Below are 16,114 nucleotides of genomic sequence, written 5' to 3'. Positions count from 1 at the left end.
ACAATGTGGTAAAGTCAAGGGTAATGGCCTAGGGAAGTCCTTTTGAAAAATAGGCCTACTACATCACACCTCTCAATGGTTCTGGCACTGGGGCTGAAAAAAAGAATTGTTCACCAATATGACTTATTTTAGGGAACTCTGATGGTTTAGTGATAAGGAGTTGCACTGCCAACCCAAAGGCATTTGATTAAAATCTGTCAACTGCTTCTCAGGGAGAAAGCAGTTGTACAGTTAATTACCTCTGAAAAACTGGTCAACTATTAGTTGACTTCAACTCAACAGTTTGCAACAACAACATGACTGCTTCTACCTGTGCCTTTCTAGTGACATAAAATATCTTATTTACTTTAATAGAAACCTAAGTCCAAGAATCTATTCCAGGATATCTCCCCAGACTGCAACTCACTAAAAGAACAGCTCAAAAGTTTCTGGGAAAAGTAGCCCAACCCACCCAGAGGAGGCTTGCACACTGAATGGCGCAACCATCTGCCTCTCTGCATAAGGTCACATTCATACATGCCAAATCCCCCTCAACCTCCATTCAGTATCAGTAGTCTCCAGGTCCCCAGCTGGGCAAGGAGAGTGTGAACACAATGGTCAAGGTCCAATTAGTCATGTTACCTGACTGTACCCTACCAAGAACTTAAAGCAAGTGACTTCTAGGGTTTACACAAACCTTCCATCAAGTGCTGGTCTGCTCAGGCTCCCAAGATGAAAAAGATGGTGCTGGGTTGAGTGGTGAAGAGTAGGGTCATGAACATGGCTTTTCTTGCCGCATACTCCCAAACAAATACTCCCAAAGTATTTCTGAAAGGTGTTGATTCCAACTGACTGCCACTGTCCTTCTGGAGGCCAGCTATCTTTGGGAAGTGAAGGTCTTGATCTCCAAGAACATGAATAGCACAGAACCAATTCTTTCTGTTCAGGAAACTTGATGTGCTTCCCTGTTTTGTCTCTCAGCCTCCATTTCATTGGACTATAAACTCTACCACAAAATGAGGGGTGTGCTGGGTATTCATTCACCACATGGCATGGGCACATAGATTCTATGAGTAACTGGCAGGTGAGGGACACTCAGTCCATCTTCCTGCTCCAAGATGCCTAGGTTCTCAGAACCTCTAAACCTGGAAATTTTATGCCAGCATGTTTTCTGATTTTCTACATGTGTGACCGGATCTTTTCTCCCACTCCAACTTTTCTCTCTCAGTGAAAAGATCTAGCATGTAGATGACCCATACAGTTGGAGTGAGCTGATTCAGACATGGCACTTAGTTGAGTGGTAAAGAGTAAGGTCATCTGCAAAATATATAAAACAAACATTAACAAAACTGAAAAAGGAAATACACAACACTATTATCGTAGTTAGACTTTAATACACCCATCTCAAGAAAAGATAGAACTACAGAAAAAAAACTCAACAAAGATATTCAAGAATCAAACCACACAATAAACCAACTTGGCCTTGTAGATATTTATAGGCTAATGCATATACACACACACACACAAAAAAAAAAAAAAAAAAAAAAACCACAGTATACCTTCTCCAATGTGCATGAAACGTTCTCCATGAATACATCACATTTTAGGTCACAAGGCAAGAATAAATAAATTTAAAAACATAGAAATAATACAAAGCATTTTCTCAGACCACAATGTTACAAAATTAGAGATTACTAACAAGAGGATAAATGAGAAAAAACAAAACAAAACGTAAAATAAAAAATAAAAAATTAAGTTTAAAAAGTTTCTTGAAATAAATGACAAGGAAAACACCACTTATCAAAACTTCTGGGAAACAGCCGAAGAATCAGAAGTCAATTTATAGCAATAAGCAAACATATCAAAAGGCAGGGGGGAAAATGACCATTGACTCTCTAACAAATTGAAAGAAACAGCCAGAAAACCAGACACTCCCTAAAAAAACTAAGATTATAAAAATTAACACAGAAATAAAAGAAATAGAAAACCAAAAAAACAATTTAAACTATCAACAAAACAAGGAGTTGGTTCTTTGAAAAGGTCAATAAAATTGACAGACCACCAGCAAAACAAAGGGAAAGAAGGAAAAAACACAAATAATCTGAATAAGAGAATAAATGGGCAACATCACAACAGAACCAACTAAAATAAAAATGCTAATATTGGAATATTATTAAAAACTATATTCAAACAAATAAGAAAACCCAGAGGAAATAGACAAATCCTTAGAAATTCACAACCTACCTAAACCGGTACAAACTGTAATTGAACACCTGAAAGACCCATTATAAAAGAAGAAATTGAAAGGTTAATAAAACAACTTCCAGTCAAAAAAATGTCCTGGACCAGATGGTTTTACAAGTGAATTGTATCAAATATTCAGATATTATCTATCACCAATTCTACATAAACTATTTCAGAATTAGAAAAAGATGGAATTCTCCCAGACTCATTCTGTGAAGCAAACATATTCTTGATACCAAACCCAGGTAAAGACACCACAAAATAGAAAACTACAGACTAATATCTCTCATAAACATAAATGTAAAAATCCTGAATAAAATCCTGGCCAATAGAATCCAATGATACATAAAAGAAATAATTCACCATGACAAAGTGGGATTCATAACAGGTATACAATGATGGTTCAACATAAGGAAAACAATTTAATTCATCACATTAACAAAGCAAAGAACAAGAACCACATGATCCTATCAATTGATGCAGAAAGGGCCTTTGACAAAATCCAACACCCTTTCCTGATTAAAACACTCAACAAAATAGGATTACAGGGGAATTTCTTCAACATAGTAAAAAGTATATACACAAACCCGAGAGCTAACATTGTTCTCAATGGAGAGAGATTAAAGACATTCCCCTTGAGAACAGGAACTAGGCAAGGATGCCCACTACCACCTCTCTTATTCAATATTGTATTAGAAGTATTAGCGAGCAATAAGACAAGAGAAGGAAAGGAGGAGGTAAAATTATCTCTATATGCAGATGATATGATAGTATACTTAGAAAACCCTAAGGACTCAACAAGAAAACTACTGGACATAGTTGACCAATTCAGCAAAGTGGCAGAATATACGATCAACGTACAAAAATCAACTGGATTTTTCTACAGTGACAAAGAGAATACAGAACTGGAGCTAAGAAAAACTACATTCTTTACAATAGCTAATCACAAGATTAAATACTTAGGAATATACCGAACCAGAAGCACAAAGGATCTATTAAAAGAAAATTAAAAAACATTATAGAGACCTGGAGAAGTGGAAGAATATCCCTTGCTCTTGCATAGGAAGACTCAATATTGTGAAAATGACTATCAAAGGCAATTTACACGTTCAATGTAATTCCAATACAAATACCAATTTCATTCTTCAACGAGATGGAAAAGGTCATCTCCAATTTCATTTGGAATGGAAAGAGACCCCAAATAATCAAAGCACTACTTAAAAAGAGAAACAAGGTAGGAGGCATTTCATCCCTGTTTTCAAATCCTACTATACTATCATGATGGTCAAGACAGCGTGGTACTGTTACAATGACAGACACATAGATCAGTGGAATAGAATTTAGAATTCCGAAATCAGCCCATCTACCTATGGTCAACTGATTTTTGACAAGGACATGAAATCAGTTAAGTGGGGAAACAACAGCTTTTTTAACAAATGGTGCTGGCAAAAGAAGAAAACTATCTTCAGAAAACTCAAGCAAGATCCACACCTCACTCCATTAAAAAACAAACAAACAAACAAACAAACCCAACCAATTCAAAGTGGAATATGGACCTAGGACTAAAACCCAGGACTATTAACTTCATTAAAGAAAAGCGTGGAAGAACTCTAGAAGTCCTAATCCACAACATAAACAGTCTTCCAAGCATCCTGGAAAATCTACAATCAGGAGAGGATAAAATAGATGAATGGGACCTTCTAAGAATAAAAACTCCATGCACATACAAAAACTTCTCCAACAGGGTAAAGAGGGAAGCCATGGATTGGGAAAAAATACTTGGTAATGACATGTCAGAAAAGGGACTTATATCTAGAATTTATAAAATATTCAAGTACCACAACAAGATAAAGGTAAATAACCCAATTGAAAAATGGGCACAGGATATGAACAGACACTTCACCAAAGAAGACATTCATATGTCCAACAAGCCCATGAAAAAATGTTTAAAATCCCTAGCTCTAAGAGAGATGCAAATCAAACAACTATGCGATATCATATCATCCCAGTAAGAATAGCAAAAAATTAACAGGACAGCAAACATCAAATGCTGGCAAGATTGCAGAGAAACTAGAACTCTTATTCACTGTTGGTGGGAGTGTAAAATGCTGCAACCACTGTGGAAGGCTGTCCAGCGCTTTCTCAAAAAGTTGCAAATAGAAATACCATTTGACACAGCAATTCCACTACTGGGAATTTACCCTGAAGAAACCATAACTGCCACCCAAGCAGATATATGCACATTCATGTTCATTGCAGCTTTGTTCACAATAGCAAAGAGCTGGAAACAACCCAAGTGCCCATCAACAAACAAATATAGATAGAGAAGCTCTGGTATATTCACACAATAAATACTAGGCAGCACTGAAAAACAAGGAACTCATGAAATATTATACAAAATGGGTGACCCTGGAGGACATTATGCTGAGTGAAATATCTCAGCCACAAAAGGACAAATATTGCATAGGGCCACTGTTGTAAAACAGGACTGACATCAGAGTTGAGGGAAGACAGAGAAGTAGAGGCTGAATAATATATACTGTATTGAAACAGATGAGGGAGAGAACTGTTTAAAAGAGATATATGATTGGGTATTATTGTCATGACAGGAGTCCAGAGTGAAGGCTGCACAGTGGAGTGGACTTGGGGAGAGGGATTGCCTAACAGTGAAAGAGTTTTTCTTTTACTTTTCAAGGAGAAGAGTGAATTGGGAGGAGGGGTGGGCAGGGAGAAAAATGTGACAATGAATGAATGGAAACCTTAAGCTTCTGTAAACTTTCATTAAACTTAGTTTTTTTAAAAAAAGAGTAAGGTCATAATATAAAGAAATGCTCCAAATCACTGGCTTAATAAGAGAGATGAAAATCAAAACCACAATGAGATGCCATCTCACTCCAGAAGCAGTGGTAAAGTTTAACAGGACAGCAAGTAATAAATTTTGGAGAGGATGTGGTGAGATAGGAATCTTACACATTGTTGGTAGGGTTGTACAATGGTACAACCACTCTGGAAGGCAGTTTGGCACTTCCTCAAAAAGATGAACATAGAACCAGCTATTCCATTGCTTGGAATATACCCTACGAAAATGTGAACTGAGGCTCAAACAGAAACTTGTACACCAATGTTCATAGCAGTATTATTCACTATCACGAGAACATGGAAACAGTCTAGATGTCCAACCGCAAAGGAATGGATTGAGATATTGTGGTACATGCAATGGAATAGTACTCAGCACGCAGGAGCGATGATTTTGTAAATTAGTACCTAACTTGGGAGGGACTGGAGAGCATTATGCTGAGTAAACTCAGTCCCACAAAGACAAATACTGTATAAAACCATTATTGTAGAATGACTATGAGTAGCCATGGTGGCGGGAGGGGAGGAAAGTCGGGGGGTGGAAATAGAGGGGTGAAGGTGGGGCATAGGGTGTTAATCATAGGGTTGCACAATTCGATGGGTGGGTGGGGTGAAGGAAATGAGAAGGATCTTTTGTGAAAAGCAATTTATTCAAACTTTGTAAATAAATCAGTACATTTAAAAAAAAAAAAAGAAGACGAAAGAGTAGGGTCATGGACCTTGTTGTGCCCAATTAATTAATTAAAAGATATACACTGCAGGATTACATGTGAGGTCCTTTTATTAGCTGCGCAGCGGGGGTACCAACAACGAGGCAGAACCCCTAGCAAGAACCCCCTCGGGATTCTTATTAGGAGGCTTTTTTTAAATTAACATTTTAACCAAAGTTTATATAGAACTTGTATTTCCATTCATTCATTGTTGAACATTCTCCTCCCTGCTCACCTCCCCCGCTTATCGCTTTTCTCTTTAAAAAAAAAAAAAGAACTTTCATTCTTGTACCATCCCCACTCCCACCCACGGTCCACTTTACCATCCAGCTCTTATTTTGGACTGTTGTCGTGCAAATAATAGCTAATCATATATTCCTTTTAAGCTAAGAGGCTTTTGATACTCTTACTCCAGGTGCAGGGCTTGGAGCTACAGCAGTCTCCCTTCAAAAACACTTTAGGTGGACTGAGATACAGGAATAGCATTTTGATTTTGAAACATTTCAAGGGCACAGAGATACATAGACAGCAGTTTGTAGCTGAAACATTTGAAGGGTATGTGGAGTGTAAAATATAATAGACAATAGTAGTAACTGTTTGGGGAAACAGTTCAAGGCACAACTCTGAGAATTGGGGCAAAAATTTTCCACACAGGAGTTTAGCTACATACAATAGAGTCTATTTGGCTTTTTAGATGTGACTTTTCTTGCCACATTACACTCCCACAGCATTTTCTAAAAGGTGTTGGTTGCACCTCCCTGCCTCTGTCCTTCTGGAGCCCACTACACTATGGAAGCAGTAGGCTTGATCACCAAGTAGATGAATAGAATAAAATTGTTCCATGGGGTTCTGGACATTCCTCCTCTTCAGGAAGCCTTGACATACTTCCCTGTCTCTCAGCCTCCATCTCATTAGAATGTAGACTTTACCATAAAATGATGGGCAGGTCTGGGTATTCACTATATGGCATGGACATATAGGTACGATGAGTACCTGACAGATGCACACACAGAGATGCTGTCTGATTTTCTCCACTTGTGTTTGGATCTTCCACTCCAACTGTTCTCCTTCAAAAAAAAAGATCTCACATGTAAATGGTCCATACAGTTTGGATCCAGAAGATTCAGGATTAAAAAGCAGGTGTCAAATGCTCTCTGCCAGCTTCTCCAGTAAGCTTGCCTGTTGTTGTTGTTGTTGTTGTTGCTGTTAGGTGCTGTCGAGTCGCAGGCGACTCATAGCGACCCTATGAAGGAGAGTCCTCGACATTTGGGTGCCTTTCATCCTCTCTCCAGGTTCATAGGGTTTCCGGAGGCAAGGTATTATGGAAGTGGATGCCACTCCTCCTTCCAAGAAGCTCGCCTAGAGGGTCTGTAAAATATATGTCTTCTCAAATTTATAATCAACCAAGGAAATGAGGGGTGAGTCAAAGAAAGGTCTTATAGTCAGCATTAGAACCTTGAACTCCCAGGCACAATGTGGGCCAGAGTTCAGACTAGAAAATGGAAAAACCAAGCAATAAGAGAATTGAGATGGCAGTTGGGACATTAGTGTCCCCAGCGCAAAGCATTTATAAACCTTGAATGTAGAATTTCAGTCAAGGATGTGTAAAAGTATTAGGAATGATATCTCCTTATCTCAATGACACTGCACAAAACATCCCCATCCTAGGGATGACGAAACAAAGCCTGTCATGTGGCTTCTGAAAGCTATTGTCAGAAAAAGAATCTGAACAATTACTCAGGGGAAGTAAATCCAAATAACTAATAAACATGGTGATAGATAAAAGACTGAAGTTATAAATAACTTCATTTTACTTCGTCGCATAGTCAACATTCATGGTAGCAACAGTCAAGAAGTCAAAAGGCATATTGTACTTGGGAAGTATGCTGTTATGGACTTCTCCAATGTGCTAAAGAGCAAAGATGTAAGTTTAAAACTAAAGTCTACCTTATCGAAGACATGATATTTTCAGTTGCTTCCTATGCATTGGGCAATGAATAAGTATGGCAAAAGAAGAACTAGTGCCTTTGAATTTGTATGTTGGAAAAGAGTACTAAATGTACCATGGACAGCCAAATGGAAAACAAGTCTGTCTTAAAGGAAGTGTAACCAGTGTGCTCCTTAGAGGCAAGGATGGTGAAACGTCATCTCATATACTATGACATGTTGTCAGAAGGGGCTAGTCGTTGGGGAAAGATATCAAGGCTGAGTAGAGAAAGAAAGGATGACCTGTTTCTTTGTTCTCTGGGAACAAGGAAGTCATTTCATATGCTAAGTTTACTATCCTGTGCCTCAACCTCTCCTCAGGCCTCCAAGTGTTCCTCCTGGGACACTGAATGCCATTTCATCTCTGCTACATCATCCTCATAGCTATATATAGTTATATATGCACAGCTCTCCCTACTGAACCCAGAGAAAATCTGGTTGTACACAGCTCTAAGAAGATAGAGCTGAATGGAAACAGCCCATCATTCTTAACCAATTTGTGACACTACATAAGCCAGTGAACTTTCCAGGGTCTTCCAATCTCTCCACTTCCATAATGGGGATCTACTGACTAAAGACATCATCATATTAAACTTGTTAATTGATGTTACATATATCTAGTGCACAAACTCTTGACATGGCAGAATTTCAAGAAAAGGTGGAAAGCATCATGAAGGAAACCTTCAAACAGAGCTGAGCCTTGGTTGACACCACAGCCCTCCCTGATCTCAGGAAAAGCTTTGGAGTATTGGCTGGATTGTGCCTGGATTCCTGGCTCACAGAGAAGTCACTGTACTTGTGAGCTACTCCTTTTGGGGTAATGTTGTCACAGAGCAGGAGGCAAGTTCACCAGACTCTGAGGCCTGGGCCTGCCTCTATCTTTCCTCTACCTTTCTTCTTTCCTCTGAAGCTCGCTCCAGCCAAACTAGAAACTATCTAACCTGCTCTGGAGACAAACACACTTCTGGTTTCAAGCCTCTGTGTCACTGTACCTTCTTCTCCCTGGCACACTATCTCCAGACTGATTCAGGGTTGACCATTCTTCTCACTCTGGTCATACATAAATGTTCCCTCAGTGAGACCTCTGTGATCCCCACATAGTCACATCCAGGCCTCCCTAAAATCACCTTGCTTTATTTCTCTATAAAATTACTTCTGTTCGTTTGTATGTATTTATTTTCATGTTTTGGTCCACTGCCCCTCTGGGCTTCAAACTTTTGGGGGCAGTGATCACATGAGGTTTTTTCCACAAGCATTCCATGGACTAATATAACACCTGATACTGGGCAAGTGCTCATACCAGAGTTCCTAGACTAATGAGAAAATCTCAGAACATATTATCTCTTCTGACCAGCTCAGATTATAGACATGGGTGGATTAATCAATATGTGCAAGCCCAAGATAGAGATATAGACAGAATGACCTCCGGTTGACAGTTCCATGATCCAGATGTTCCAGCAAAGCTTAGAGGCCCCCATTAGAAGCAGGGAGCTCGGTGGCATAGTCCATAGTAAGCTGCTCTGCACATTCCAATGTGGTACTTCTCTGGTGGTTCAAACCTACCAGTATCTCCACAGGAGGAAGATGTGCAGTCTTTTTCTGTATTATTTACAATCTCCTTAAGCTCACTGAAGGGTTGGCTATGAGTAAGTTTCGACTCAATAGCAATGAGGCTTTAGGGGCAGATTTGTTTGTATGCTGGTACAAGTAACTAACACTTCATCATGGCCTGGAGTCTTTTACAAGAAACCTCATCACAAAAACCACACATTTGTCCAAGTGTTCTCAGGACAGCACACCTCCAAAGCCCCATAAAAACAAAGACACCTATCCAGTTGTGTGTGTGACTTTTGTGGTGTTCATGCTTACTCTTTGCCTCCATTCATTCTGAAGTGTGCAGTTCATTCATGAAGAATTCTCTCCAGGACAAAGATTCTAGCCACACTTCTGTAGGAGCTATAAAAAGGATTTGTACTGACCATGGATCCCAAACTCATGATCCAAAGTTCTGTCTTGCTTTGTCTGACCTCAAGTCTCCAATCTTCTTCCACGGAAAAGAATTCTGTTTTAGAAGATTATAAAAGCATTTCCCTAGTACGTCAGAATACAATGAGTCACTGGTGAAAAGCCAAGACCAGGGGACTCTTCTCCAAGTCTTGCAACCCTTGGAGTCACCCAATGAAAAGCTTCATTTTACATAAAATAAATCCTTTCTTCTCTGGGGAACTCTAATTCAAAGAGTTCCAGAACAGTGGCATCAGGACCAAGCTCTGGCCTCTTAAAGATGACTCGGAACTGAGAACCTTGGGATCCCCATCACAAATCCTGGCAACTCTCCACTCCCCAGGTTTGGGGACTTGGGCACATAGCTAGGACACTGGCTCTTACATGGCAGAGCTGCTTCCATCTCCTCTCTTCTATCCACATCTCATCTCCTTGATGTCTTCTTCTTTGGGCACCATTATCATGGTCCTGACTGTGCAGTCAGAGTGTGTGCACAGTGCTTGTATGTACACCTGTGCACAGGTGGAAACACCTAGAAGAAAATGGCTTCACAAAAAGAAGAGACTTCTAGAAAAGGCATGAAGTTGAGTTAGGACATGTACTGCATTTTGAAGGTGAGGGTCACTACTAATCCATTTCTATGGCCAGGTATGAGTGAGTGCTCATTCAGCAAGTTATATTCTTTTGTGTTTGAGAGCCTCCAAAAAGTAGATTGTGTGATCTTCTTTGAGTGTAGAAAGAGAAGAAATTAGGAATTGGCAGGGGGCAGGTGCAGAGAAATTACTGTGAGGATACCATAGACCAATTTTCATCAGTGAAAGCAAGGAAGATGCAGTTGTAATTTTTATGCAGTACCAGAATGTGTTAAGAAATTTTTAATGAGTGTTGGGTTTTTTTTTTTTAATTTCTGAGCTCATATTATGGAAAACGTATCTAAAATATGTTGTTGTTGTTGTTAAGTGCCGTCAAGTCACAGGCGACTCATAGCAACCCTATGAAGGAGAGTCCTCAATGCTTGGGTGCCTTTCATCCTCTCTCCAGGTTCATAGGGTTTTCGGAGGCAAGCTACTATGGAAGTGGATGCCACTACTCCTTTCAAGTTTGTTTTAATCGGGGAGCTCCACCCCACTCTCTGTCCGCTTTGGGTAACCAACCATTAACACATTTGACACATCAGTGTCACTGTGTTCAGCCTCACAGCAACCACAAGTTACCGCAGTACAGCAACTTGTACACCAGGGCTATACGACCTAGAGGAATTTCTGAACAAAAACAATGAAAGACAGGCCTGAGGGCCGCGGATTAAAAGTCACCCACCTTTGGCTTGGTAGCATCGCTTTCTGTCCACTGGGCCAGCTGAACTAACTCTCTCTCTCTCTCATCTAAAATATAGGTATCTAACATGTTTGGAAATGAGCAAACTTTCAGAGCATGCCATAGGTGCTATATTTCCATAGATACATCTCTGAGGCTGGAGTTCCAATAACTTTGGGATTTTATCCCCAAAGCACTGCAGCCCATATTAGAGTCTGAGCCTTGAACTAGGAGGTTGTGGCCTTGTTTCTTCTCTAGATTCTGTCCCGTCTAACCTTTGGTCTGGTTTTGACTGCACATTAAGCTTTTCTATTGTTTTGGTTTGGTGGGGGGAGGGGAGGGCTTTGCATAGATGTAGTCTATATTTTTGTCCAATCCATCAGGTGAGGTCTATGTATAAAGAAGCCTTTAGTGTTTAAAAAAATGGATTTGCAATTAATAAATCATTGCATGTGTAGAATTCAAGCACTTGATATCAGATTTTATGAGGAGGAATGTGCCATCATACTTGGAGGAAGACTCATCAAAAATCTACACTGTGCAGATGGCACAACCTTGCTGGTCAAAATGGAGGAGGACCTGAAGCATTTGATGAAGAAGGTTAAGGACTGCAGTCTTGAATACGTACTGAGGCTCAACATCAAGAAAACAAAGATTCTCACCACTTGGCCAACTGGCAACATTATGATAGAGAAAAGATTTAGATTGTTAACAATTTCAGCTCACTTGGCTCCACAATCAACACTCTTGGCACTGGTAGTCAGGAAATCAAAAGACGACGAATTGCATTGTGAAAATCTGTTGTCAGGGACCTTTCCAGAGCTTAACAATATCAGTCTAGACACTAAATTGTGCCTGACCCAAGCCATAATCTGAAGATTATAATTCATTATAATCTGAAGATTATTAATTAATTGCTATACCTCAGAAAGCTGGACAATAAGTAAGGAGGACAGAAAAGGAATTGATATCTTTGAGTTGTGGTAGAGATAAAGAGTATTGAACATACCATGGACTGCCAAATGCACAAACAGGTCTGTCCTGGATAAGTTGAAACCAAGTTACTCCCTGGATGCAAAGATTTTGAAGCTCCATCTCACATACTTTAGGTATATTTCCAGGAAAGACTAATCCTTGAAGAAGAACATCTTGTTTGGAAGGGTGAGGGACAGTGAAAAAGAGGAAGACCTCAGATGAGATGGGTTAACACAGTAACTGAGATGATGGGGCTAGGTGTGTTGGAGACAGTGAGATTGGCTCAAGATAAGTCAGGGTCCAGAATTACTGTACCTACAGCCGCTATGAGTTGCAGTCAACTCAGTAGCACATAACAACAACCACCCCATTTCTGCCACGAAAACTGTACATTCTGACTACTATTTCTTCCTCCTTGTTTCCAATTTTTGCATTCCAGTTATGAATAATTACAAATGCATCTTGATTGCATTCTTGGTCAATTTTAGGTTTCAAAAGTTGGAAGGAAAATCATCAAATTTCCTGACCATAGAGCAGACCATCAATTATTCATGTTCAAATTCAAGTTGAAGCTGAAGAAAATTAAAACAAATCCACAAACACTAAAATACTATCTTTAGTCTATCCCACAAGATTTAAAATCAACTCCAGAATAGGTTTGAGACACTGAACAGTAATAATTGAAAATCAGATGAGCTATGAGATGATACCAATAATAAATGGAAAGAGCAAAGGATTGTTAAAAAGAGGGAAGGAAAAAGACCAAAATAAATGTCAGAAGAGACTGAAACTTGCACTAGAGCACTGAGAACTCAAAGAGAAGCAGTACCAGTGTAAATGAGATGAACAGAAGATTTCAAAGGGAACTTTGAGAAGACAAAAGTGTTGTTATAACAGAATATGCAAAGAGGTAGTATTGAGGAATAAAGAAATAACTTATTTATTTCTTATATTGCTGCTGATGTTATATGTCATAGGATCAAGTACTCACAGGGCCCTATAAACAATAGATCTGAAGTCTGACCTATTCAGTGCCATTCTTCTCATCTCCAAAATACTTGAGCTCATTGCTGCTGTACTGTGTCAAAAATCTCACTGAGGATCTTCCCTTTAGCTCTTTACCTTTCCAAGCATGAATGATATACCTTTCCAAAGAATACCCTCTCCAAGCAGCATGCTCAAAATATGTGAAATGAAGCTTCACTACCTTTGCTTTTTTTTCCAGCTAAGCAAGTCTTTATTCAATGAAAGATAAAGGAGGGTTTTTAACAATCTTTAAAGGATGTATGTATGTATGCAATAGCTGTCCTAGGAAAGAAATTATTTATCTATCTGTTACTTTCTGAAACAGGACATCTGGGGAGGAAAGGCAGCCTGCTTATCCATAGGCTTTAGGCAGCAACTTCCTCTGAACACGATTTTAGTTGTCTTCCAAAATGTGACAAGGGCCTCACCACTTGAATGACTTGACAGTCATTTATTGCACATGGAAAAAAATCCAAAATAACCACAAAATAAACCAACACAGGCCTGAAGAGCTTTAAGGGTTTTTAGCAAATGTTTCCATCAATTTATTTTCTGTATTCCTTTAAAACAAAAATAAAAATGACAAGTTTAATACTAATGCTTTAAATTATACCCCACAGTCAACACCTCTTACTTAGGCTGCAAGTTGGTCTATGTTCTATTTCTGTTTGCCAGGTGATCTTCAATAATTTCTGCAAACAGGTTCCTCTTCAACAGATTGTATGCAAGAGGTAAAAGCTGGCCAGCAACATTATGAAAATAGTGTGAACCATAGCAAAAGAGATCCATTCCCAACTCAAGCCCATGCCATAGTCACACTCATCATTGGCGAACTGCACAAAAGTCATCATTTCTTGAATGGGAGTAAAAGCTTTCAGTCTTCCCTCATCACTTGGTGCCTCAACAATTGCCTTGCAAATTCTCTTGAGATCAGCATCTGTTTCAGGAAGCTCTCTGTACCCAACATCATTTTTATCAACTGGGACGACCAAACCTGCACCATGAAAAGTCTTTGTTACAACTTTCTTATCTGTTTCATCTTCAAGGTCTTCTGTTTGAGTGAGTAACCAAGTTATCTGGCTGCTTCTGTGAGTTTTTCATCTATGCTCTTCAAAAGACTAGCTTTCTTTTTATCTGCTATATCTTTAAACTTTTTCATCAGAAATAACTTGATTGCAGCAAACACATTATCTCTGCTTTGAGCAATTACACAATTTTTCTTTGCTTCATTTGTACCAACATACACAGGAAGTTCACCAGGAAAATCCCTGAAATAGCCCATGTGGTACTGAGTTTTGCTACCTCCAATAATTATGGTCTGGAACTCAGGAGTATCATAGTAAAACCCCCAGTGAAGGTTACAATTCAGGTCTGTTGACTTTTTGTTTTATGTTTTCCAGCAAGGATATCATAAGGGCCCACTAAGCGAAGTCCTAGACTTGCAGAAAGTGAATCAGCTGGCTTTTCAGGATCGAGTTTTTCACAGAACTTCCAGAAATGATAGAAATCTTCAGGCAGGGGGAGCTTATAATGATTTTCTACTTCTTTTCAAAGGTCACTGGCGACATCAGCTTCACAGGACTTACTTTTCTTCACAGCAACTGTTTTTTCACACTGCTGGCCCTCCCTGCCAGGCCCCCACTTCCCACCACTGCCAACCATTCTGCAGCTGCTGTGCCAACCAAACCCGAGTCCCTCCGCAGCTTCCGAGCGCCCACGACTACTTCCGGGTAGAAGAGCAACCAATCCGTGTCTACCTTTGCTTTTAAGGAACATTCTGTCTGCACTTTTCCTAAAGTTAAAAGAACTGAAAAACAAATTCAAGCTTTGAGTCGCAATTCTGAGAGATGGTATGAGAAGAATCTTGAATGATCCAGCAAATATAAAAAAAGAAAATGGAACACTCATGTAGAAACTGAATAACTCTCTTCTAGAACATGATTGGGTTAAAAAAGAAATAAAGAATGAAATTTAAAAAGTTCCTGGAAACAAAGGAAAATGAAAATACAATATACCAAACACTCTGGGATGCAGCTAAGGCAGTCCTCACAGGACAGTTCATAGCATTAGGCACAGACATAAAAAAAGGAAGAAAGAAAAATCAAGTATCTAACTCAACACCTTCATCAAATAAAAACAGCAACAATCTAATCCTAAAGCCTCTAAAAAAAAAAGAAAGAAATTAGGATAAGAGTTGAAACCAATGAAATAGAAAACATAAAAACAATTGAAACTATCAATAAGAGAAGGAGCTGTTTTTTGCGGGGGTCAATAAAATTGACAAATCACTAGCAAACGTAACAAAAGGAAAAAAAGAGAAGACACAGATAACTCTATTAAGAAATTATAGAGGTGACATCACAACAGAACCAGATGAGATTAAATTGAAAATATCAAATATTAGGAAAAACTATACTTTGATAAATTTGAAAATCTAGAAGAAATGGGCAAATTCCTTGAAACTCACGCACTATCCAGTTTGACAAGGACAGATACAGAACACTTAAATAGACCTATCCCAAAAGAAGACATTGAACAGGTCATAAAAGACTTCCCCGTAAGTAAAGTCCTGGACCAGATAGCTTCACAGCTGAATTCTACCAAACATTCAGAAAGGATTTATCACCAATTCTACTTAAATTATTTCAAAAAATTGGAAAAGAAGGAACACTTCCAGAGTCATGAACCAAGCATAACCCTAATACAAAATTAGGCAAATAATCAACATCATTTACCATCTTAACAAATTAAATAACAAGAACCATATGATCTTAGCAAGTGATGCAGAAAATGCATCTGACAAAATCTAATACCCCTTCCTGATAAAGACACTCAACAAAATTGCAGCAGAAGGGAATTTCCTGAACATAGTCAAAAGTATATATACAAAATCAAAGAGCCAATATCTTTATGAATGGAGAAAGACTAAAAGTATTTTGCTTGCAAACAGGGACCAGACAAGGATGTCCACTGTCACTATTTCTATTCTATTTTTTTTTAAAGTGCTTGCTAGGGCAATA

General features: G+C 38.9%; 1 pseudogene; it reads right to left on the bottom strand.

Moving 5' to 3' along the window:
* Window positions 1–13,728: 13,728 nt before the first annotated feature.
* Window positions 13,729–14,756, bottom strand: LOC102847696 (annotated as a pseudogene).
* Window positions 14,757–16,114: the final 1,358 nt, after the last annotated feature.

The sequence above is a fragment of the Elephantulus edwardii genome, unplaced genomic scaffold, assembly GCF_000299155.1.
Source record: "Elephantulus edwardii isolate Elephantulus edwardi_28Jun2011 unplaced genomic scaffold, EleEdw1.0 scaffold00042, whole genome shotgun sequence".
NCBI lineage: Eukaryota > Metazoa > Chordata > Mammalia > Macroscelidea > Macroscelididae > Elephantulus > Elephantulus edwardii.
The sequence above is the reverse complement of the archived record's forward strand: the minus strand, read 5'-3'. Positions and strand labels throughout refer to the sequence as shown.